The following is a 26,173-nucleotide window of genomic DNA, read 5'->3' on the forward strand; positions in this document are numbered from 1 at the left end:
CTTAAGGGATCCTCCCGTCTCAGCCTCCCAAGTAGCTGGGATCATAGGCACATGCCACCACGCCCGGCCAGGTGGCTTACTTTAGTGTTAGTTGGTGTGCTACTAAAGAATTTTGAAAATTATCAATGAAAGTGTAATATAGGCTGATAAAAGATTTAAAATGCTAGATCTTCCATTGTTTGTAGAAAATTTGGAATTCCATGTTGGGAATTCTAGAGTGACTGCGGCCGCCAGCCCTCATTAGACCCTGAGATGAAGGAACTCAGTCCTCTGGTTTGTTTTTAACTTCCTTTCTGTTTCTTTGTCCCTCTCTTTCTGAGCCTGGCTTTTTTTTTTTTTTTTTTTTTTGTCAATCTGTGTTTAATCCAAACTCCAGTACTTTTCCCTGTGCAAGTCTTCAGGATGTTCCTTGCTGTTGAGTCCAAGTATTTGCCTGTGAAAAACAGGGAAAATGGTATGTATCTTATGTTGATGTCACTGGGTAAATTAAATGATGGCTAACTATATAAAATGTCCAGTGAAGTGCCTGGAAGAAAACGAGTTCTCAGCAGCTCTTAGGAGTCCGGGTTTCAGTCCTGATCTGCTCACTTCCACTGGACTCCTGCTGGCACTCTGGGAGGTTAGAGGAGAGGAGAGCCATGCAGTGCACGGGGAGGAAGGCAACAGTGCCAGCTCACAGCTGGCAGGCTTCAGTGGCCCTGGTGTTGGGAAGCCCATATCCCCCAGCTGCTGTAGTGTGCTGTGACCCACTTCACCCGCACCCGTCTACAGACCTGCTCTCGGGGTCCCTCAGCAAGAACCAACTGGGATTCAACGTTAGCTGAAATGGAAAAGTGATCTATCTCTACACTGTAGATGAGTAAAAGACAAAAGCCTCGTATTTAATGATATCAAAGCATGGTAAATTATTCAAAACATTTTATATGGAGTAGTTGTTTTGAATGAGGTCCACTTAAGGCTACTCGATAATATCTTAATTTGTATATGATTTCACCATTAAGTCTATCATGGTGCAACCAATAATAGCAAGCATTGGTTAAACACGTGCATTATTTGTAAGGGGATTCCATAAAATATATATAGTCATTAAAATTTTTTTCAGTAGGTAGCACATTCATAGAGTTCCAAATGCAAAATGTACAAAAGTTTAAATAATAATATATTCTTCCACTCTTGTCTTGATAAATTCCCTTCCTATGAAACAGCCAGTTCCATAAATTTTCTAATATTTTTCAGAAATAGCTTACATCTCTACAAAGTAAGTCAATTCATGTTCATATTCTTCCTTCTTTATATAAGTGGTAAAAATACTGTACATGCTGTTCTGCCCTTGTAACAGCAATATATTTTCAGGTGCATTCCATATTACACACAAATAATCCTTCCATCCTTTTTACGGCTGCATTATATTCTATTGTATGATATGCTGTATTATTTAAAAGTCCTTTAATGATGGATATTTATGATTGTCTCCAACGTTTTGATCTTACTAATGATATTATAATAACAAGTATGTGTATATGTCATCTCACATGTATTAGAGTATTTCTGTATGTTAATTCCTAGAAATAAAATTGCCAGATAAAAAAATACATGCATTAGTAATTTGTATGTATTTTGCCAAACTGCTTTTATAGAGGTACGACCGGTTAGCAGCTTCACCAGCAGCACAGAAGCAATGTAGACATGACATCCCCACACTTTCTCACTGACACACCATGTTACTCAATTTTTTTCCTCAAATATCCTTGTTCTGACCATTATCCAATGTTTGATCTCTATAAGAGAGGTGAAAAGCAATGTAATATAATTTTATTTGACATCACCTTATTAGAAGAGAGGTCAAGTCTTCTTTCCAAATATTTGAAGGCCATTTCTATATTCTTCCTTTCCCCCCCACATTTTCCTACTCTGTTTTGACCCGTTGCTTGTTAGTTTGTAAGTGTACTGTATTTATTGGAAAAATTAGCATTTTTCTGTATGTGAAATGCAATTATGTTCCCTAGCTTGTCTTTTTTTTTTTTCCTTTTTTTTTTTTTTGAGACGAAGTCTCGCTCTTGTCGCCCAGGCTAGAGGGCAATGGCATGATCTCAACTCACTGCAACCTCCACTTCCCGGGTTCAAGCGATTCTCCTGCCTCAGCCTCCTGAGTAGCTGGGACTACAGGCAAGCACCACCACACCCAGCTAATTTTGGTATTTTTAGTAGAGAGGGGGTTTCACCATGTTGGCCAGGCTGGTCTCGAACTCCTGATCTTGGGTCATCCACCCACCTCAGCCTCCCAAAGAGCTGGGATTATAGGTGTGAGCCACCACGGCTGGCTGCTTGTCTTTTTTTTTAAGTACTCAGAGTGGTTCTTTTTTGTACAGACCTTTTTACAATTAAAATTGCTACAAAGTTATTTTTTCTTTTATATCTCCTGGGTTATATGAAGTAATTTTAAAAGGCTTCTTTCATTGGAAAATTATTAAAAATGAATTATTCCATACTTTTCAAGAAATGTATTGATATATATTCACATGGAATATGTATAAATATGTATATATAATTCACATGAAATATATATACAAATATACGTTCTGTATGAATTTTATTCTGATTATTAGGTGTGATATTTTCAATGAATCTATATAATACTGTTTTAAAAATTGTGTTACAATATATACAACATGAAATTAACCATTTTAAAGTGTACAATTCAGTGGCATTGATGGTGGCACACACTAGCCATGTGCACAACCATCACCACTATCTGCTTCAAGGCCTTTTTCATCGTCCCATGAAGAAAACCCATAAATTAAGTAGTCTCTTCCCATTGCCGCTTTTCTCTAGCCCTAGGCAACTACCAATCTGCTTTCTTTCTCTATGGATTTGCTTATTCTGGGCATTTCATATAAATGGAATCATACAATAATGTGGTTCTGGCTTCTTCGGTTAGCACGATGTTTTCAAATTTCATCCATGTTGTAGAATGTGTCAGTACTTCTTTTTTCATGGCTGGTTAATATTTACTGGTCTGGATATGTCACGGTTTTTGAATCCTCTCATCAGTGGATGGACATGAAGGTTGTTTTCACCTATTGTGGATAGGGCTGCTGTGAACATTGGTGCACAAATTCTCGCTGGAACACCTCTTGGCAGTTCTCCTGGCTGTGTACCTAGATGTAGAATTGTGAGATCATATGGTAATTTCATGTCTACTTGTTGAGGAACTGCTAAACTGGAATAGAAGGAACTTTTCAGAGCCTCTATTCCCCCGAGATGTCACGGGCTGGTTTTTCCTCCCAGGCTTTGGGCATGTCTGTTGTCCGCTGCAGCTGTTACTCTTTGCTCCCAGCAGCAGAGGCTTGCTCACTCACTTCTGCTGTTCTGGGAAGCCCTGTCCTCTTAGCCACCCGCTGAGTTAGACAAAGCAAGGACAAGCCCTGTGACCCGGGAAATCCTCATCGGGTCAAAACAGACACAATTCCCTGAGATCCCGGTCCGGTTTGCTTCCTTAGAGCCCAGTACTCACCCCAGGCATGGGAGCAGCCACCTCGCCAAGGAGGGCAGTTGAGGCTGCAGCGAGGGTCTTGGTCGCCTATGTCCTATCTGGGCTTTCACTTGGTTGCTGCAAACCATTGACTATCTCCCAGCATTCTGAAAGGTTGATTTGACATTTTTTGTAAATTTTTTAAAAAATTTTTTTGTATTTATTTATTTATTTATTTGATACGGAGTCTTGCTGTTGCCCAGGCTGGGGTGCAATGGCGTGATCTCGGCTCACTGCAACCTCCGCCTCCTGGGTTCAAACAATTCTCCTGCCTCAGCCTCCCAGTAGCTGGGGTTACAGGCACGTGGCAGAAACCTGGTTAAATTTTGTATTTTTAGTAGAGACAGGGTTTCACCATATTGGTTGGGCTGGTCTCCCACTCCTGACCTCAGAAGATCCACCCATCTTGGCCTCCTAAAGTGCTGGGATTACAGGTGTGAGCCACTGTGCTTGGCCTTTTTGTCATATTTTTCTGTGTTTTTAGGAGGGACAGAACCCCAGAGTTCCCTACTCTTCCATTTTTGCTGTACAATTTTTTAAAAATTTGAATAACTTCTGTCCCGTAGTTGTAGACTAACAGCAAAGTAAAAATGTTGCTGTGGTTGACTGTTCAGCTGCACGCTCTGTCAGGCTGGCAGCTCAGCAAACCCTCACAGGTGCTCGATAATTACAACCCTCGGAACTTATGAATGAGCCCTTAGATCATCACTGGAGGTCAGTGAGATTTTTGGCCCCATCATCAGTTGGGGATTTAAGCTCAGAATGCAAATTACCTTTGAGATGTCCTACCTGAAGGGGGCTGCCGGCTGTAGGGTCCCCCTTGTACCCGCCTCCTCCTTCTTGTCTCCTATGTCATGTGAGGCTGGCATTCCCACGCATGATTCCAGGCTTGTTCATCTACACAAAACTTTTAATACAATTTTGACAAAAAGCATAGAAAAGAATGACTTGCCCTACTGAATACCGAAATGAGCCATGGACTAACTATGATATTTCAAACAATCCATTAGCGGCTGAGACACAGACAGAAAAATCGATGGCCCCGCACAGACAGGGGAGAAACAGGCTGAGGAGCATGTCCAAGTTTGTATGGTCAAGAGTGTGCCTTTCAAGTCTGTGGGGAAATACATAGGGAAAAGCAAGACAGGAGTGTATTTCATACCACAGGGCAGAAAGATTCCAGACTTATGTGGCAGGAATAGAGTTATCACAATGTGAGGTTACATGGGCCTGTGGGGCAAAGGGCTTCCTAAGTATGACTTCTAAGGGAGAAATCATAAAGGAAATGCATGAATAATAAAAAAGGATACATTTTCTATGGTGAAAGAATATCATAGAAGGCAAACTGCAAACTGTGAAAATATATTTGCATCATATGTCAGATAAGGGTTTTATACATAGATATAGAAAAAATGTCTCGTGGTCAGGCACGGTAGCTTATGCCTGTAATCCCAGCACTTTGAGAGGCTGAGGTGGGTGGATCTCCTAAGGTCAGGAGATTGAGACCAGCCTGGCCAACATGGTGAAAACCAGTCTCTACTAAAAATACAAAAATTAGCTGGGTGCGGTGGTGCTTGCCTGTAATCCCAGCTACTCAGGAGGCTGAGGCAGGAGAATCACTTGAACCGGGGAAGTGGAGGTTGCAGTGAGCTGAGATCTTGCCATGGCAGTCCAGCCTGGGGGACAGAGCGAGACTCTGTCTCAAAAAAAAAACAAAAACAAAAAAACACACACAAACAGAAAAGAAAAGAAAAAAATATCTCACATATGGATATGTGTAAATATTAAGTATATGTAATCAAAATATATTTATTAAATATATATGTACATATAGAAAGGAAACGATAAATCTACCAACATAAAAATTAGTAAAAGACAGTCAAGCAATTTATAAAAGAGGAAAAAGAAAGACCAGCAACTAATAATGGAAAACGTTCAATCTCATTAGTAATCACAGAAATACAAAAAAATCTAGTGATGAGATGCCATTTCCCTTTACCAAATGACACAAGTAAAAAGAACTGATGGCACCCGGTGTTTTTGGGAAGGTGGCACATTTCTATACCACTAGGGGTATTGTAAATTCGCACAACTTTTGTGAAGGATAATGTGATCGGAGGCATCAAAAGCCTTAACATGTTCACTAACATTTTACCTGGCACTTACACTTACAGAAAAATATTCTAAAAATTGATTATTGATTTATGCAGACACTTTGTTGTGATGACACCAACTATAGTGCAGGCTAATTACAGCAGGGAAAACTTGAAGAAACTTAAAAGTTGAACATTTGAGTTTAATTGGATCAATTGTGAAATATACATACCATTAAAAATGATGCCATTGAAAATGATGTCATTTTAAGTGTTTTTATTGAAACACATGTTCTCAATACATCATGAAAAGGGAAAAAGAAGTTTACAAAACACTGTATTCAGTAAGACCACAAGACCCTCCTTTTGTAAAATGTGTATTTATGTGTACTAATAAACATATGATAGTGTATTGAATCATACTATTAAGTATATGCATGGAAAGCTGCCTGAGAGAGAAAACTCCAAAGTGCACTAAAATGGATTCTATCTGACAGGTTTGCTTATGGGTTATGTTTATGTTCTTTTTGCTTATTTGTTTCTGATTGTTTTATAATATGTATTTGTTGTGTAATAAATCTAGAACCAAGTGCTTATTTAAAAAAATAAAGTCCTTGAAAACTCTCCACTGTCTTATGAATTAGGTGAAAACTCCCAGGACTGTCACTGAAGGCTTTCCACAATGTGTTCCCAAAGTTTGTTTCCAGTTTTATTGTCTACCATTTCTCTTATAATGAAATCGGATCATGTTACTTCCGTGATTAAAACCTTCAGTGGTTTCCCATCGCATTTGCAGTGGAATCAGCCTCTACCTGCTGTGTAGCCCCCTGGTCATCTGGTTTGCCTTCTGCTCCACCTTATCTTAAGCAAATCTCCCTTCTGCCTGCTTCCACTACCGTGCTGGCCTGTCAAGAACAGGAATCTTGCCTCACACAGAGCCCAGCCAAATGCCGTATTCTCCACTTTTTATCTGCCTGGTGCCTGCTAATTCTTAAGGTAACTTTCTCAATGATGTTCCCCTGATATCCATCTCAAAATAACCCTTCTTTGCCCACGTGAGCTTTCTCTTTCATAACCATCTGTTTTTATTTAGAGCAATTATTTAATAGAATCACTGTTACAGATTTTTTAGTTGGTTAACTTGAAACATACCTGTCTCTCCCGTTAGACTTTGCTATGTGAAGGCAGGGACCTCCATCTGCTTTTTGAAACCACTAATATTAGACACTATTCTAATATTATTATTATTAATTATTATTAATAATATTAGACACTATTCTAAGCTAGTGCTTAGAATAGTGTCTGATATTTAATAGACATTTACACATTTAATGGACTTAGTGAATGAACAAGCTCTGCTTCAGTCAAGCATAATCATAGCATTTGAACACATATCATAATCACATACCTAAATGCTATTATTATTCTCTCCATCTCTGCCTGTCAAGTTCTATCTATCCTTGAAAGTCAACTCTAATTCTATTTATCCTGTTGAAGCTTTTTCAGATCTGTAAATGGTGGGAGGAAGGGTGGCAGATTATCACCAGAAAAGAAGAGAAGTGAGTTATTGCAAACATGCTAAGTCAGACATCTGCAGGAGTTACGATCCAGTGAAGGGCAGAGAGTCCCCAGCGTCTGGAAGAGAGGTTGGTGGAGGGTGGAGATGGGAGGATCAATGGCAGAGTTTATTGCAGCCTGAGGGGTGGGTGGAGTGGGTAAAGGCAAAAACAGAATGAGAAGATGTAAGGAGCACCCAGGAAATTTAAATTATCTTGCCATGGCCATATAATGTCATTTCATTTAGTAGTTTAAGTTTTAGTAAAAGTCATGAGATTAAAAATATTTAATCATGAGATTAAAAATATGTGAATTGAGGCTTCTGCTTCCAGGAAGTTGCAGTGGACATACTTTTCCCCGTTCCTTCATCTAAACATAACTAAAAATGCAGGACATTATACATGAGCCAATCACAAGAAGACTGTGAATGGTGGAGAGAAGGCAAACCTACTATGGGTCTTGGGACAAGAGAGAAGACATAGTCATGAATTCCCTGGGTTTTCTTTTGGCCCCATATATCCTAGACTTGGAGCTGAAGAAGCCAGGAAACTGGAAACAGTAATAGGCTGAGACCAAAAGCCCCAAGAGAAGCATGCTGTCTCCAACCAAAGCCAGGAAAAGGGCACCAAGGCAGAAAACATCAAGACAACACTGCTTTATTGTAGCCAAATGCCACTGAGCAAGCTGGGCCCAACCCTACTCATGCCAGCAAGGGCTGAGCAGAGAGCCTGAATTCTTGCACTTGGCAGGCTATAATGAGGCACCTCCACATTCCTGCCTGGATGGTGTCAGAGGAGACCAAATAGGATTCCTGAACTTTCACTCTTGCCAGCTGGTAATGAGCCCCTGCCACCTTGGGTCAGTGGGACCATGTGGAGAGCCTGGACTTTCACTCTCACCCAGCAGTGATGAGGCACCTCTCTCTACCAGCTGGGGTGGTATCAGAAGAAGCCTGGTGGAGCATCAGGACTTTCACTGTGGCCCAAAGAGAATGAGGCCACCCCCACCCGACTGTGGTGCCAGTGGAGATCATAGGTAAAGTTGGAATTCCCACATCTGCCTGGCAGTGATGAGGAACAACCCCCCTACCCTGCCCTCAGGTGCCAACAGAGACGCTGTGAAGAACAGGAACTTCTACTTCCACCTGGTAGTAATGAGGCTGCATCCTGCCCTCTTTCCTGTGAGAGTGCTGACCAAAAAAAAAAAAAAAAATTCAGCTAAATCAGAACACCCAGGCTCGAAACACGAATATCCCCACTAAGAGAGGAAATATCACTTGAACCTGAAAATTGCCCACCATTCAAAAACCCAGGAAGATCCTAAACTGAAGGACAAAAGACAATTTAATAGATACCAATACCTACACTACAGACAGAAATCAGAATTATCTGAGAAGGGTTTAAAGTAGCCATGACAAAAATGCTTCACTAAACAATTTGGACACACTTGAAAAAAGGAAAAAAAAAAAAAAAACTCAGCAAATACATAGAGAAGAGCCAAATGGAAATGTCAGAACTTAAAAATAAAATAACTGAAGTGGATGGGTTCAATAGCAGAAGGAAGGGAGCAGTGAAAAGAATCAGTGAACTGGAAGAAAAAATAAGAGAAATTAACCAATCTGAACAATAGAAAGAAAACAGAGTGAAAAAAACGGACCCAGCCAGGTGCGGTGGCTCACGCCTGTAATTCCAACACTTTGGGAGGCCAAGGCGGGTGGATCACAAGGTCAGGAGATTGAGACCATCCTGGCTAACATGGTGAAACCTCGTTTCTACTAAAAATACAAAAAATTAGCCAGGAGTGATGGCATGTGCCTGTAGTCCCAGCTACTTGGGAGGCTGAGACAAGAGAATCACTTGAACCTGGGAGATGGAGGTTGCGGTGAACTGAGATCGTGCCACTGCACTCCAGCCTGGGCAAGAGTGAGACTCCGTATCAAAAAAAAAAAAAAAAAAAAAAAAAAAAAAAAAGACCCATGGGAATATAACAAAAGATCTCACATTCATGCTATCAGAGTCCAAAAGGAGAGGAGGAGAAAGAGGGTGAGGCTGAAAAATGCACTTGAAGGAACAATTGCCCAAATTTCCTCAAATTTGGCAACAGAAATAAATCTACTGATTCAAGAAGCTGAGATAACTTCAAATAGCAAACACCTGAGACACGTTGTAATTAGACTTCTGAAAACTAAAGGCAAAGAAAAAAATAGTAAAAAGTAGTCAGAGGAAAACAACACCTTACCCATAGAAGAGAAGCAACTTTAATGACGAAGAATTTCTCATTAGAAATCATGGAAACCATAAGGAAGTGGCAGAATATTTTTCAAGTTTTTAAAGGAAAGAACTGCCAACCCAGTGAAAATTTTCTTCAGGAATGAGGGGAAAACCAAAACATTTTCAAATGAAGGGAGACCAAGAGAATCTGACACCACTAAACCTACCTAAAGAATGGCTAAAATAAGTTCTCCAAACAGGATGGAAGCGATAAGAGAAGGAAACTCAGAGCATCAGGAGAAAAGAAAGAACATAGTGAGCCAAAATATGGATATATAGAATAGGTTTTCTTTATTGCTTTGAGTTTTCCAAATTATGTTTGCAATCTATAGAGGAAATATTTATGATACTTAGTTTATAAGTGTAACGAGACACAAAGGGAGGTAGGATTTCTGTAATTTAATAGGTAAAATGATGGCACCAGTAAGAGCGTGATAAATTTTGTGTATATAGTGTAGTACCTAGAGAAACCACTTTAAAAGTTTTACCAAAAGAAATAAATACCATGGATAAATAAAAATGGAATTATAAAAAATGTTTAAATAAAAGTCAGAGGCAGGAAAAAGGAAACAGTAAGAAAAAGCAGAAAAAAGCTGAAAACAAAAAATTAAATGGCAGACCTAAACCCTAACATATCAATAATTAAATTAAATATAAATGGTCTAAATATTTGAAATAAAAAACAGAAATTGGAAGAGTAGATTACAAACTATGACCAACTATATGCTGTCTACAAGATACGCATTTGAAACATTACTGTATAGGCAGATTGAAAGTAAAATAATGAAAAAAGATATGTCATGCAGATACTAATTATAGAAGACAGAAGAGGCTATATTAATATCAGATCAAATATGTCTCAGAGCAAAGACAGAGAAGGAAATTATGTAAAGATAAAAGGGGCCAATCTACCAAGAAGGCAAATATACCAAAAATGGAGTTGAAAAATATGTGAAGCAAGCAGATAAGGCTGAAAGGAAAAATAGATAAATCTTTAACTATAGTTGAAGGCTTCAATACCCATCTCTCAACATTTGATAGAACTAATAGAGAGAAAATCAATAAAGAAACAAAATAACTCAACAATACCACCAACCAACAAGATCTAATTGACATATGTAGAGCTCTCCACCCAACAACAGCCGAATCCATATTCTGTGCAAGTGCCCAAAAATTATACAGCAACATAAACCATATCCTGGGCTGTAAAACAAACCTCAACAGGTACTGGAACTGAAGTGATACTGAGTGTTCCCCTGCCATGAATGGATATAACTAGAAATTAAAAACAAAAATGTAACAGGAATATCTCCAAACACTTGGAAATTAAAAAGCATGTTCTAAATAGGTCAAAGAAGAAATCAAAAGTGAAGTTAAAAAAGTACATTGACTTCAACAAAAATGAAAATACAACATATCAAAATTTTTAGGGCTCAGTTAAGGCAATGCTGGAATGGAAATGTATAGCACTACATGCACACATTAGAAAAGAAGAAAATGTTAAATTGGTAACTTAGGATCTCATTCTGGCCAGGCACGGTGGCTCACGCCTGTAATCCCAGCACTTTGGGAGGCCAAGGCAGGCAGATCACAAGGTCAGGAGATTGAGACCATCCTGGCTAACACGGAGAAACCCCGTCTCTACTAAAAATACAAAAAATTAGCCAGGTGTGGTGGCGGGTTCCTGTAGTCCCAGCTACTCAGGAGGCTGAGGCAAGAGAATGGCTTGAACTTGGGAGGCAGAGCTTGCAGTGAGCTGAGATAATGCCACTGCACTCTAGCCTGGGCAACAGAGTGAGACTCCGTCTCAAAAAACAAACAAACAAACAAACAAACAAACAAACAAAAAAGACCTCATTCTAAGAACCTACAAAAAGAAGAAGAGAAAGGAAAGCCAAAACCAACAGAAGAAAGAAATACTAAAGATAAAAGCAGAAATCACTTGAAATTGAAAATGGCAAAATAACAGAGAAAAATCAATGAAAGAAAGAGCTGATTCTTTGTAAAGATCAATGCAACTGACAAACCAAGCACCACTGATGAAGAAAAAGGAAAGAAAACACAAGTTACCAACATCACAAATGTCATTGTCACAGATAAGTAGGGACATAATTTAGACTCTACAGGTATCAAAAGGATAGTAAAGGAATACCATGAACAACTCTTCATACATAGATTTTGCAACTTAGATGAAATGGACCCATTCCTCAAAAAACAACAAACTGCCCAGACTCATCAAATATGAAATAAATAATTTGAATTATCCTATCACTATTAAGCAAATTGAATTCGTAATTGGATTCACGAAAAAAAATCTCAGGTCTGGTGATTTCACTGGTTCAGTTGACCAAATGTTTAAAGAAGCATTAATATAAATTCTGTAGATTCTCTTCCAGAAAATAGAAGAGGAGGGAACACTTCTCAATTCATTTCATGAAATTAGTATTATCTTTATACTAAAACCAGAAAAAGAGAGCAAAAAAGAAAAAAACTACAAACCATTGTCCCTCATGCATACAGAGGGATAAAGGAATATAAAATTCTTTAACAAAATTATTAGCAGATAAGATGTAGCAATGTATCAGAAAAATTGTACACTGTCACCAAGAGGGTTTTATTTCAGGGATTTAAGACTGGTTCAATATTCAAAATCAATGTAATCTTCCTCAACAACAGAACAAATTTACAATAGCATACATATATGATCATGAAAAGCATTTTGCAGAATTCAACAGCCATTCATAATAAAAACTCTCAGAAAAATAGGAATAAAGGGAAATTCTCTCAAGTTGATCAAGAATGAGCCTGTACAAAAGGCCCATAGCTAACATTATATCTGAAGATGACAGAAAGACAGAATGCTTTACAACAAGGATGTTAGCTCTTAAATCTCTTACTCAGCATAGTGCTGAAAGTTCTACCCTGTGTAATAGTCAAGAAAAAGAAGTAAAAGACACACAGGTTGAAATGGAAATGAAATTGTCTTATTTGCTGGTTGTCTGTGTGTAAATGCTCAAGAACCTACTGTTAAACTCTCAGAATTAATAAGTTACTTCAGCAAGGTCATAGGTAATATGCTTAAAAATCAATAGCATTTCTACATACTAGCAGTGCACATGTGGACAATAAAATTTTTAAAAATATCACTCACAATCAATCAATCAAAAATGAAAATTCAAGACTTGAATGACAAAAAGTACATATATTGATGAAAGAAACCAAAGATCTTAATAGAGAGACTGAGTTCGTGGATTGGACAATTCAATGTAATAAGAACGTCAGTTCTCCTAAAAATGATACACAAGTTTAATGCAATTCCTATAAAAATCCCAGCAAGCTGTTATCTAGATAGCAACAGGATTCCTCTAAGATTTATATGGAAAGGCAAAGAAACTGGAATAGGTAAAATCATTCTGAAAAAGAATAAAGTAGGAGAAATCAGTCCACCTGCTTTCAAAACGCACCACGCAGCTAAGTAATCAAGACTGTGGGATATTGGTAGAAGATTGGGCATTTTTATCAAGGCAAAAGAGTAGAGAACCCCAACATAGACCAACACAAATATGCCCAACTGATCTTTAACAAAGTAACAAAAACAATCCAAAGGAGGAAAGATAGCCTTTCCAGCAAATACTGCTGGATTGATTGAACATCTACAGGCCAAAAGATAATGTACTCTGGACTGTCTTACACTTGTACAAAAATTAACTCAAAATATATCACAGACTTAGATGTAAACTGTAAAATTTTAGGAAAAAAATTGGAGAAAACCTTTGTGATCTAGAGCTAAGCAAAGAGTTCTTAGATTTGACACCAAAGAAAATATGACTCATAAATAGAAAAATTGGTAAATTGGACTTAAAAAGTTTTTTTCTTTGTGAAAGATCCTGTTAAAAGGGTGAAAAGACAAGTTACAGGCTGAAAGAAAATATCTGCAAGCCGTGTATCTAACCAAGGGCCACTGTCTGAAATTCATAACACCTATAAGCCTGAATAATGGAAAAATGAACAACTAAAACATAGACAAAAGAGAGGAAAAGACAATTTACTGAAGAGGATATATATATGTGTCAAATGACCACATGGAAAGAGGTTCGTCATTATCTGTTAGGGAAACAGTAGTTAAAACCAATCTCCCAGGAATAATGATGCTGAGTGAAGAAAGGCCATCCCAAAAGTGAGATCTGTTTGACATCCTGAAGTGACAAAATTACAGAAACAGAAACTAGATTAGTTAGATACTGTTACACATTGATCAGAATAGCTAAAGTAAAACATAGTGACAACACCAAATCCTGGCAAAAGTTCAGAACACTTACACATTGCCTGACAGAACATAAAATTGTACAGCACAGAGGATTCTTAAGAAGCTAAACATGCAGGTGCCTTGCAACCCATAATGTGCACTTCTGGACACAGATTCTAAGAAAATGAAGGCGTACGTGCACATGAAAACCTGTATGGGAATGTTCATAGTGCCTTATTTGTAATAGTCACAAACTTGAAACAGTAAAGATGTCTTTCAAGGACTGAATGACTTAACAAACTGGGTCAGGTCCACACCATGGGACACAAGTCATAATTAAAAGGAACTAACTATTCACACACACAACAATCTCCCAGGATGAATCTCCCAGGAATAATGATGCTGAGTGAAGAAAGGCCATCCCAAAAGCGAGATCTGTTTGACATCTTGAAGTGACAAAATTACAGAAACAGAAACTAGATTAGTGGTTGGCTTTTATTAGGGAGGTATTGGGTGTGACAGGTAAATGGATATGTGGCTACATAATGTCAAAACATGGTGTCCTAATATCAGAAATGTCTGTGTCTCCACTGTACCATGTCTGTATCATGCTCTGCTATCGTACTATGGTTTTGCAAGGTGTCGCAATGGCAGAATCTGCATGAAGGGAACAGGTATCTCTCTGCTGCGCTTCTTACAGTTGCATGTGAATCTACAAATTTCACAATAAAAATCTGGTCAAAAATGAATAGTATATAAAGCTTTATAAACAGATTAGGAAATTGGGCAGAAATTTGGACATTGTCAATTTCCCCTCTGAAGCTGAAAGTAGATTGTTTTGAAAACATATTAATAAAAGAAGCCAAACATTAGATTCATGAAGAGATTCTTGGTCAATTTCAGAAAAATCCAACTTTTTTTGGCAGTCACAGGACCCTTCCTTCCCTTTCCTCACATAAGGGTTCTGCCGTGGTCCCTTTACCTCTCTGTAGCAGGGTGAGGGATATGAAGATTCTATAACCAAATGTTTCATTTCCCCCTCACTTGTTGACCACACTTCTGGCAAATCAAGAAAGGTATCAGAAGAAATTGACTTTGTGGAGTTTGCAAGTTTATTGGGGAAGTGTTAATAAAAGTAAGTGTGGAGGCCAGGCACGGCGGCTCACACCTGTAATCCCAGCACTTTGGGAGGCCGAGGTGGGCGGATCACGAGGTCAGGAGTTCAAGACCAGTCTGGCTAACATGGTGAAACCGAATCTTTACTACAAATATGAAAATTAGCCAGGCATGGTGGCAGGCACCTGTAATCCCAGCTACTCCGGAGGCTGAAGCAGGAGAATCACTTCAACCCGGGAGGGGGAGGTTGCAGTAGGCCAAGATTGCCGCACTGCCCTCCAGCCTGGGTGACAGAGCAAGACTCCATCTTGGGGAAAGAAAAAAAAAGGAAGTGTGGAAAGTTTGGGATCATCTCTTAAAGAACAAATATGAAAGTGACAGATACGGTAAAGCCTGGAGCATATAACAGCCTGCTTACTCTGAGTGGGTGTGTGTTCTCAGCTCAAGAATAGTTGTTCGTCGTTGCTGGAGGGAGAGGGGTTTTCTTGTAACAATAACAACAATAACATCAGTCATCACTTACTGAAAGAAGTCCTGCTGTGTCCCACAGCAACAGTAGCTAACAGTTATCAAGAGATCATTCCTATCTAAGTGCTTTACACTTATTAACTCCTTAATCTTCATAACCACCCCATGAAGTAAAGACTATTTTTTTTTTTTTTTTGAGACCGAGTCTCGCCTGTCACCCAGGCTGGAGTGCAGTGGCGCGATCTCGGCTCACTACAAGCTCCGCCTCCCGGGTTCACGCCATTCTCCTGCCTCAGCCTCCCGAGTAGCTGGGACTACAGGCGCCCACAACCGCGCCGGGCTAATTTTTTGTATTTTTAGTAGAGACGGGGTTTCACCGTGTTAGCCAGGATGGTCTCGATCTCCTGACCTTGTGATCCGCCCGCCTCGGCCTCCCAAAGTGCTGGGATTACAGGCGTGAGCCACCGCGCCCGGCCGTAAAGACTATTATGTTTCTCATTTTAGAGATAAGAAAACTGAGGCATAGAGAGGTTGAGTTATTTGCTGAGAGTAACTAAGGTAGTAACTGGTCAAGGTGAGTTGAACCCAGGCAGTATTTTGGAGATTCTAGAAAAGTCTTCCATTCCTGTTGGATGTCTGTAGAACGTGTGATACGATGTGAGTTTGGATTTGTCACTGAGGTGGGCCTTACATTGGCATTCGGTGTGTGGCTTCCGCAGGCAGCTCTGTGTGGATCCAGGATTAGCATCAGCTCTTTCTGCTGCAAGCACAGGGTCGCGTCTCAGCAGCCGTCCTGCAAGCGCACCTATTCAAATACACAGCCATACACAGAGCTCTTTGTCTGGAGAAAAGGATATAAAAGTCAAAGTACTTTTCCTGCCAGCTATTTGGTTGATCAGGATGGAATATATTGTATTGTAGGACACAATTCAGATTTGTGAGTTACTTCCTCTCACCCTCCCCCGGCTGCTGAACACACACTTTTTCTTCTGACTTTTAGGAAGTGTTTCCTGTGCAACCACATCTCACTTTTTGCAGCATCTCCCACAAGACCACCTGGCTCCTTCCCACACCGTCCTCCATCCAGAGTGCAATTCTTAGGTCCCCTAGGGTGGCATTCTTTTCACAGACATGATTCCAATCATAAATTTTTGCAGAGGTGTTCAGTGCAAATGGGACAGCTCCATTTCAGTGGCTGGGAGCAAGTGGGGAGCAGGGGAGTTTCCTGAACCCTTTGCCCTTTTTGGAAACTCAGTGAGATTCTTTTAATCGTCTGGATGACCCTGTGTGTCAAAGGTACAGGTAGCATGTGCTATCAGATCTATTGGTGCCTGTGTTCAATATGCATGTATAAAACTAAAATCTTTACTTACCCCATCGTTCTGTTTATGACAATGGGATCAGCAGTTGAGCCCTGGTGGCATTTAATGCACTATTGGGGAAATGTTAGTTGCAAGTGCATTGCATTCTTTGCTTGCTGTCTAGCCTGAATGTCATATTTTTATACAAAATCTTTTTTATTTACTTACGTTTTTATGTTTTTATTTTTATTTATTTGTGTGTGTGTGTGATGGAGTTTTGTTCTTGTTGCCCAGGCTAGAGTGCAATGGCATGATCTAGGCTCACTACAACCTCTGCCTCCCGGGTTCAAGCGATTCTCCTGCCTCAGCCTCCCAAGTAGCTGGGATTATAGGCACCAGCCACCACACCTGGCTAATTTTGTGTTTTTGGTAGACACAGGGTTTCACCATATTGGCCAAGCTGGTCTCAAACTCCTGACCTCGGGTGATCCACCCTCCTCTGCCTCCTGAAGTGTTGGGATTACAGGCATGAACCACCATGACTGGCAATGAAATCTTTAGGTGATAGACACACTTTATGTATCATACATCTATAATATGTATTTACACATACTCTGTATCTTTTCTTCTCTGTTTGGATAAGATATGTTTATGCTAACCCACATTAGCAATGGGGCTGCCGATCCCACAGCTTGCAGAAGCTACTGGAGCATGGGCAATAGGACCAGTGCTGGGCGTGGCTTCTCCTTGCACCAAGTCCTCTGAGTGGCAGTGCCGGCTGGTCTGGCGGGAGTTCTCAGGCTGCTGAGCAAATGCTGCTGCCACATGACCCTTCCTGATGCGCCTGCGAATTCCTTCCTTCTGCCACTTCATTTTGGATCCTCTCACTCTGATTTTTGCTCAGCGATGAATTGAATGGCCTGTCAGTGTTTTCCAGTGGAGATGAGCTGTTTTCCACCCTAAGACATGGCTTGTGTAAACTAAATTTGCTTTAGTTTCAAAATCAAAAGCGAATGGGCCCACCTTTGTGGTGGGAAGGTAGTGGGCACGGGAAGTCAAGGAGCTCCCTGAGAAGGCTCCCATGTCACTCCTCAAACAGTTTCTCAAAGGCTTATTTATCCTAGGCTGTCATGGATGTGTCAGCAGGGATGGTTTGGACACAGCTCTAATTCAGAGACCATACAAATAAAAAAAAGTTCTTGGCCAGAGTTAGTTTCTGAAATTCCTCCCTCAGTTATTGAGAATAGTTTTACTTTAACAAGCATTCCTTTCCCTCATAGCTCTGCTTCTCATTTGGCCCATCCTCTTGTGAAGTCATAATTTTGTGTTTATGATACAGCAGATAGTGACCAAGATGGAAACGATTATAATATCTTGGGTGCCCAACATGCATGTTTATAGCAGCACAACTCACAACTGCAAAAATATGGACCCAACCTAAATGCGCATCAATCAATAAGTGGATAAAGAAAATGTGGTATGTATATACCTTGGAATACTACTCAGCCATAAATGGACAAAATAATGGCCTTTGCAGCAACCTGGATGGATTTGGAGACCATTATTTGAAGTAAAATCACTCAGGAATGGAAAACCAAATATCATATGTTCTCATTTATAAGTTGGAGCTAAGCTATGAGGATGCAAAGGCATGAGGATGATAAAATGGGCCAGTTGCGGTGGCTCACACCTATAATCCTAGCACTTTGGGTGGCTGAGGCTGGTAGATCATGAGGTCAGGAGTTCAAGACTAGCCTGTCCAACATGGTGAAACCCTGTCTCTACAAAAATAAAAAATTATCTGGGTGTGGTGGCAGGCACCTGTAATCCTAGCTACTTGGGAGGCTGAGGTGGGAGAATTGCTTGAATCTGGGAGGCGGAGGTTGCAGTGAGCTGAGATCGAGCCATTGCACTCCAGCCTGGGCGACGCAGCAAGACTCCGTCTCAAAAAAAGAAAAAAAAGAATGATAGAATGGACTGTGAGGACTCAGGGGAAAGTGTGGGAGGTGGGTGAGGAATAAAAGAAAGACTACACATTGGTGCAGTGTACACTTCTCAGGGCGATGGGTGCACCAAAACCTCAGAAACTACCACTAAAGAACTTATCCATGTAACCAAAATTCACCTGTACCCCCCAAACTATTGAAATTTGAAAACAAATCACAGATGCCCAACACTAAGGATGGACTGCCATGCAGGACAGAAGTAGAGATCTGCTCCACCCTCAGCCACAGCCACTTGTCCTCTTCCCCACCCTGTCTTTTGCCAGATCAGCTCAGACAAACCAGTCTGCCTGCACTCCATCGTATTCTTACAATTTGCCAGTTGTGGCCTCAAAAGTTTATACAGCAATCTCTGGACCAGCTGTTAGCCATTGTCTCCCAGGGCTCTGGGATTCCTCTGGGAATAAAATGAGGCCAGTCTTTCTGGGACACCTTTCAAGCGGGGAACTCTACAGCAGATGCGCTCATGGGCGGCAGCTGGAGGAAGTCTGGCAGAGATGACAGTACACGCCTCTGAGAACAGGAATGGAGCCTAACCATGTACTTGGATGGCTCAGAAAGAAAAGAGGATTTGGAAGGAAAGAGGAGGGATATTCTATATTTAAGACTAACCTTGGAGGGAAGCTCACACAGGAAGAAAACTATGGCCACCAAAATTCCAAGTTACTAAGCTTTTCAGGGGATGTCTTAGCCAACAAATTTAACCTTTTGAACAATGCTCTTTAAAAGAAAACAAAAGAGGAGATGTTCACAATGTAATAACAGGAACAATGAGATTTTTGCTTGCGTGTACTGTTCTTGAACTTGATCTCATCCCGCATTACTGTTCCCACCACAGTGGGTGACTGAAAACCAAACCAGGCTGCTGCTCTCCTGGCCCTGAGGGTTCACGGGTGCTGGTGTTGCCAACTTCTTAACCCTTCTCTGTCGAAACCCGAAGTGGCTGGATGTCTCTTCTGTCATTTCAGAGGAGGGAGGACTTAAACCTCATGGGCATTTTCACTGAAACACAGAAAGCTCTGCTTTTCCACAGAGGCTGGGCTTTCTGAGCACATGCCCCACAGCTGTCTCAGATATCTGGAGCCGTCTCAGTTTTTCACAGAATCATCTGAGTTCCGTAGCATATGAGCAGGATTGGGAACCAGCCTTGGAAAACCTTTACTTCTTAGGTAAATGGAAATTAGTGTGACTGCATGTGAATAGTCAGGGCTGAGCTAATGCAAACTGACCGACCTTCTAGGCCAGTGTGGCTCAGTGTTTGCAGGAAAGTTCTGCCTGAAACCGTCTGATGAGGGCGCATGGGAAAGGCAACACTGATTTTGCCCTCACATGGACTTGCATTAGAGAAAATAACAGCCCTGATCTGAGAAGATAATTTTGAGGCATGAGAAAACTGAAACACTGTTTGGCAGATTTGTTTTCTGCATTTTCCTTTTCGTGTATTTTAGTTTAAGTAAAAGTTAGGGGTTAGGAATCTATCCTGTTGCCCGCGGGCTTACTTTAATCAAGCGAACACACACTGTCTCTGTCTTGATGGAGCCTGTGTTACATGTAATTGGGGGGTAAAAAATATAAAGAACTCTTGGGTTGAAGAATGAGGACTTTGAGCTTAGGACCACTGCAGTGTTGTAAACTATAATCCTTATTTCTGTGCAAAAAGTCACTCATAAACTCTATAGAGAAGGTTGATATTATAATAACACTCGGTGATAGGCATTCACCAGCAGATCACAGCCTGCATGGCTAACAGGACCCAGGCTTGCCATTTGAGAAGCGTTAGCTGGGAGGAGTTCCCCCAGGCAAGTGCTTGGTTCTGGAGCTGTCAGGGTCCATTTGCTGCGGGTCCATTGCTGTTGTGATCCATATGCTTAGTGTCTTCCCGAGAATCTGCACAGCCCAGAGTTTTTGAAGATTAACGAATGGATTTGATTTCCACTTTGCAAAAACATTCCCTCAGTGGAAAATCGTTTTTGCTTTCCCATTAAGTGCTATATGGAAGAGATCATCAAGTCTCCTTCTGGGAGTTTGCAAAGGAGAATTGTTAAGAGTTCAGTCAGGACAGAGTCAAGACCTGCATCCCTGAGGGTGGGCTGAATTTTCCTCCGCGAGGTGGCAGGTTTTGAATAATTCTAAATGCAGTTGGTGTCATTTTCACTGGGTGTTATGTCTGATGGTCATAAAGGATTCAAGGACAACAACTTCAAATGGGGAATTAACGCCATAACTGCCAGCCCGTCCTTCCCACAGGCATGCTAACAGGCAAGATGGCCGGCAATTGTGGAAAACAGTCTCAAATGGCAAAAATGCAGTTTTGAGGCTGTTCCAGATAATTGCTGCTGGAGAGTTTAAGCTTTTGGTAGAAACTGATTTCATGGGCAGATGCTACTGTGGAGCCAGAGGTAATTTAGGTCTGAAAATTGGCCCCGTTCTGAAAGTGGTTGCTGTGGATGATTTCAGATAAAGAATCCACTCTGCCAGATTGGACAAAACCTATTGGAGTATCATATCTGTTGCAGTCTCTCTTTACTATTCCTGAAGATATGATTCAGCTAATTAGAACTATGCTTATATGAGATTAGTGTATTGAATGGCGCTTTGTCTTTTGCCCCAAGATGACTTTTTTCCACTCCGTCTGGTGGTCTTCTGGGACTGCAGAGCAAGCCAGTGAGAACAAATGTTGTTTCTGTGTGCACAACTGTCCAGGCAGGTCCTCCCGTGTGGAGGACCCGTGGTGGAGGGTGTCAGATGAAGTTTCTGGGATGATGCGCCAGAAGGGCCTCTTACCATGTCGACTCCTTCTTTGAGTCCAAGATTTTTGACTTAAGCGTTAGTGTTTATCTTAACAGTAGTCTGATTTACAGTGGAGATTCTGAGTAATAGTCTAGCCTTGATAAGTCACTGAAAGATGAGACTCCGGGCTCTCTGATGGATGAAGGAGCAATGATAACGTTAGACTGAGAGGCAGGAAGAAGCCAGGGTTTGGGAACCTGCTTTGATAGAATTGCGCCTGTGGAGAAAGCCAAGTCGCCAGGCCTTGTTGGGCACAGCTAGGTCTTTTTTACTCTAGCCCCTCCAGGCTTGGGAAACACAGCCCTCTCCTCCTATGCTCTCACACGGGAGCCCCCAGCCCATCCCACTTGCACATCACGACCAGCTCCAGGGTCGAGCCTCTCCCCTACAGCCACTGCTCCTGTTGGAGTTCAGCCTGCATGGCCTCTGGCCTCCCTGCATTGGGGCCTTTTATCTATTCTCATCCACTCTACTACCAGTCACTTTCAGCCACCTCAGTCCAGCAACTGGTTGCACTCATTGAGGACAGCAGCAATGACAGCAATGGCTAGTGCCCAGTGCTTGCTTCCTGCACGGCAGGCACCTTCTAAGCACTTTACACATGTTGAGCAATTTATTCATCCTCCAATGCTAGTATTATCCCCATTTCATAGATGAATACACTGAGGGGTGAAGTCACGTAGATAGATAGCACTTGGTAAGTTGGGCCTCAGGTCCCGATGTCACACACTCTAGTGAACCAAGTTAGTTTTCAGCCATGGGTGGCCATCCCACATCCTCTAGGAACACCTGAGACAAGCCTATGTGTTTCCCTTTCCTTCTCAAATAGGCAGCACATCGGCCACAGGCAGCCTTGGACAAGAAACTGGAGTGCTGATCATCGCATTGCTCCCTCCCACCCTCACCCGGGGCCAGGAGCCCTGGCTGAGAAAGCCTTGGCCCGGATGCTAGACCTCAGCTTCTTATCCTCCCCCACTCCCAAGGGAACAGAGATGGTGAATAGATTCATCTTGAGTTCCACCCTGGAGGACTGGCTGGGCTGTGGAATGTGTGTGGAGGAAGACCTTGAGGTGAAGTCTGCCCTGCGCCCAGTAGGGGAGATATTTGCCAGCCCCGCCTAAGGGCAGTTTCTCTGATGTTTCATTTTCTGTGCTCTGTGAGAATCACTGAACACATGGCCAGCAGTCTTCAGGGCATTTCTTTTCCCTGTTGGAGAGACGCTATTATTACGCTATTATTGGTCCACAATGTGCTGACGCAGTGGTCCCGGCGTAACCCTCCCCTCCACACTGACTCGAGCATTGGCCTGGCATAGGCAAATGGCTGAGCCCTTCTGGATGAATTCAGGGCATCTCTGAGGACTGTGGACCTGGCCCAGCCCTCCGCAGGGTATAACCCTGCTCTCGGGTGAGCTTTCATTCACTGTGGAGCAGGTGAAGGGCCCATAGTCACGGGCACCGTCTACTTATCTGACACTGTAGTTCAGTGTTCTAGAGAAGGGGAAATGGGCCAAGTTGATCAGTTCTTACACAGCAGAAGGCGTCACTGCTTGTACTGAGATTTCAAAACTGTTACTGCCTCATTGATTCTGCAGTTTGATGTCTACCTTCTCAGTTGGAAAATAATGGACTTTCATAACTCATAAATGGCTTTATGAAAACCATTTCTTACTGTGGTAGCAGATGAGATGAACAGCTGACCGAGAAGGCATGACTGGGCAGGTCCAGGGCCAGCACTCCAGCCTCGCACACTGCAGACAGGGTTATGCAGCCGTGGTCTCTTGACCACGCTGCTCTTCCATAAAGACTCCACAAACAGCTGCAAAATCCAAAGGCTGGCCACCTTCTATGCCGATGTCGTGACCCCAGAATGCTAGCAAAGGGGAATCCAGGCACAATCTTCAGCTATTGTGCATCCAAAAGCGATTATGGAAATGATGCTGGTAAATCTCAATGACTTCCACATTGCCTGGCGCCATTCCAGAACTGCACGGCTCCTCTCCCTCCTCTGTCAGGCTGTTCCTTTGGTATCCTGTCTCTGTGGGGCTCTGACAATACGAAAGTGCAGAGATATGAAATGTGGAATTGGCATTTCCCCCATAATTATCTCTCAATCAGACATTATTTGAACAAGATTCCTTGGCCTTGGAGAGGGGGCTGGTGGAAGTCTCCGTGTAGACCAATCTTCTTTATTTATTTTTTTCCCGTTGCTCTGCTGAACCTGTGCAATACCATGGCTTATATGTGCCCATTGTCCTTCTAGTTCTTTTCTTCCCTAAAAAATGTTTTCAGGCTTCTCATCCTTTAAAGTAAATAGCATTTTAAATGTTTCTCACAGTTGGCAAATCTCAGTTTATATTCAAGGTGTAGAAGTTCTCATTCCAAACCATTTGATCTGGAAACAATTCTTCACATCTTCTAGGTAAACATATGCTAGCCTTTTGTTAACTGTTTACTTCACCACACCGTTTATTTTTCTTCAATTGCTCCACAAATACTAGGTTTTATACAGCGTCCAAATTCTGTGCATGCTCTTTCTCTTTGGTTCCTCCTTTCTCTCTTAGAAAGCAATCATGGGTGGGTAGGTAGAAAGAAACTACCCTTGGCTCCTGTGAGTGGCTTGCTCCTCCAGCACCAGGTTCTAGCTAACCATAAGGTTCCCGGCAATGACCAGGTTCAGCCAGCATACCACCGAGCACACGGCGTGCCAGTGGCCTTCCCTGGCTGCAGTGTCTTCCTTGCTCCATCCCTCCTTTTCCTTTTCCTTCACCCCTGGGCCACCACTTGGGGCTGTGTGACCTTGGGCAAGGTATTCCCCTTACCATATTTAAATGGGAATCATGGCAATACCAGCCTCAGACAGTTGTCCTGAGGGTTTTAATGAGCATATGTACACAGAACATTTATTATTTATTTATCTTTGGCTCTGTTGCCCGGGCTGGAATGTAGTGACACAATCATAGTTCACATAGTTCATGGCTGCTTTGAACTCCTGGGGTCAAGGGATCCTCCTGTGTCAGTATCCTGCGTAGCTGGGCCTATAGGTGTGGGCTGCCATGCCTGGCTAATTTTTTTATTTTAGACGGAGTCTCGCTCTGTCGCCCAGGCTGGAATGCAGTGGCGCGATCTTGGCTCACTGCAAGCTCTGTCTCCTGGGTTCACGCCATTCTCCTGCCTCAACCTCCCGAGTAGCTGGGACTACAGGTACCCGCCACCATGCCCTGCTAATTTTTTTGTATTTTTTAGTAGAGTTGGGGTTTCACCGTGTTAACCAGGATGGTCTCAATCTCCTGACCTCGTGATCCGCCCACCTCGGCCTCCCAAAGTGCTGGGATTACATGCGTGAGCCTCCGCGCCTGGCCGCCTGGCTAATTTTTAAGTTTTAGTAGAGACCGGGTCTTGCCATCTTGCCCAGGCTGGTTTCGCACTCCTGGACTCAAGTGATCCTCTTGCCGCAGCCTCCCAAAGTGTTAGGATTACAAGTGTGAGCCACTGTGCTGGGCCACAGAGAATATTGAGGCTAGTCTGGTGTGTGGCATGTGCTGTTCAAGTGTTTGTGATGATGCTCTTTATTACCATGGTCATTTTCTATTTCAATTTCTCCATGGCACTTATCACTAGTTAACAAACTATAGATAGTTCCTTACTTAATTGTGTTTATTGTCTGCTCCATTAGAAGGTAAATTCCGAGAGGGGCCCGGTGGCTCACGCCTGTAATCCCAGCACTCTGGGAGGCCGAGGTGGGCAGATCACAAGGTCAGGAGATCAAGACCATCCTGGCTAACACGGTGAAACCCTGCCTCTACTAAAAATACAAAAAATTAGCTGGGCGCGGTGGCGGGCGCCAGTAGTCCCAGCTACTTGGGATGCTGAGGCAGGAGAATGGCGTGAACCCGGGAGGTGGAGCTTGCAGTCAGCCGAGATCTCGCCACTGCGCTCCAGCTTGGGCGACAGAGGGAGACTCTGTCTCCAAAAAAAAAAAGTAAATTCCATTAGGGTGGAGATGTTTGTCTGTTTTGTTCACAATAGCATGTGGAGTCTAGAGGAGATATCTGGCAGGTGCTCCACAAATGTTTGTGGATGCAACAGGTACCACCAGGCTGTATAAAAAAACAGTTTAAAAGGCCCAGCAATTTTGAATAGGGTTGTGTTAGGAATGTCATTTTGGGGGCCTCCTGTTTTTGCAGACCCACCTTGGTACCTAGGATGCAGACTTCTTGGGCTCCAAACCTCCAGGACAGGGAAAGGCTTGAGGTAGCTATTTGGAGCTAGTTCCCAGTGAAGTGTTTGCATCACTTGGAGTGTGGGCTGGAGGAATAGGGACACAGGGACCCCAGACCAAAGCCACGCAGGAATCCAGAACTCAGCACTAGGAAGAAGGACTTGGGGGGAGCCAGATTCTAGGAGAAATGTGCCATGTATCTATTCAAATCAGCTACAGGAGGTGAAGGCAACAGCCCTTTCCCTGGAGTTGTTCAGAGTTGAATAAGGTTAGAATCCAATAATGCAACAGAAGAAAAAAAAGCTCATCTATCACTGATAATTCCAATAAAACTCTGCACTCTCTTTGCAGAAAATGCATCTATGAGCATCAATTCACTGTGTCCTGCCCAGCTTCAGGGCCTCAGAGGCATCCTAAAGAGCATCCCGGGAAGCCTTAGAGCCATGGGCTCCTCTGCTAAGAACTGGTGATGTCACGCAGGCCGGAAGCTGACAGTTTAAGTCAATTCACTCTCCAAAAATGTTACACCCCTGCTGCGCATTGAGCTCATTAAAGTTGGCGAGTTGAATGAACTAA

General features: G+C 42.2%; 2 long non-coding RNA genes across 2 annotated transcripts; one reads left to right on the top strand and one right to left on the bottom strand.

The window, feature by feature from the left end:
- LOC144330604 (uncharacterized) lies at window positions 1-23,250 on the bottom strand. The gene is made up of 4 exons (XR_013396892.1): window positions 23,048-23,250; window positions 4,322-4,439; window positions 3,515-3,639; window positions 1-433 (listed from the first exon to the last, which is right to left on the bottom strand). It is a non-coding gene; the product is annotated as an uncharacterized LOC144330604 (long non-coding RNA).
- On the top strand, window positions 22,683-26,173 carry LOC106999756 (uncharacterized). The gene is made up of 2 exons (XR_001446655.3): window positions 22,683-22,809; window positions 25,949-26,173. It is a non-coding gene; the product is annotated as an uncharacterized LOC106999756 (long non-coding RNA).

The sequence above is a fragment of the Macaca mulatta genome, chromosome 8 (assembly GCF_049350105.2).
Source record: "Macaca mulatta isolate MMU2019108-1 chromosome 8, T2T-MMU8v2.0, whole genome shotgun sequence".
Taxonomy (NCBI): Eukaryota; Metazoa; Chordata; class Mammalia; order Primates; family Cercopithecidae; genus Macaca; species Macaca mulatta.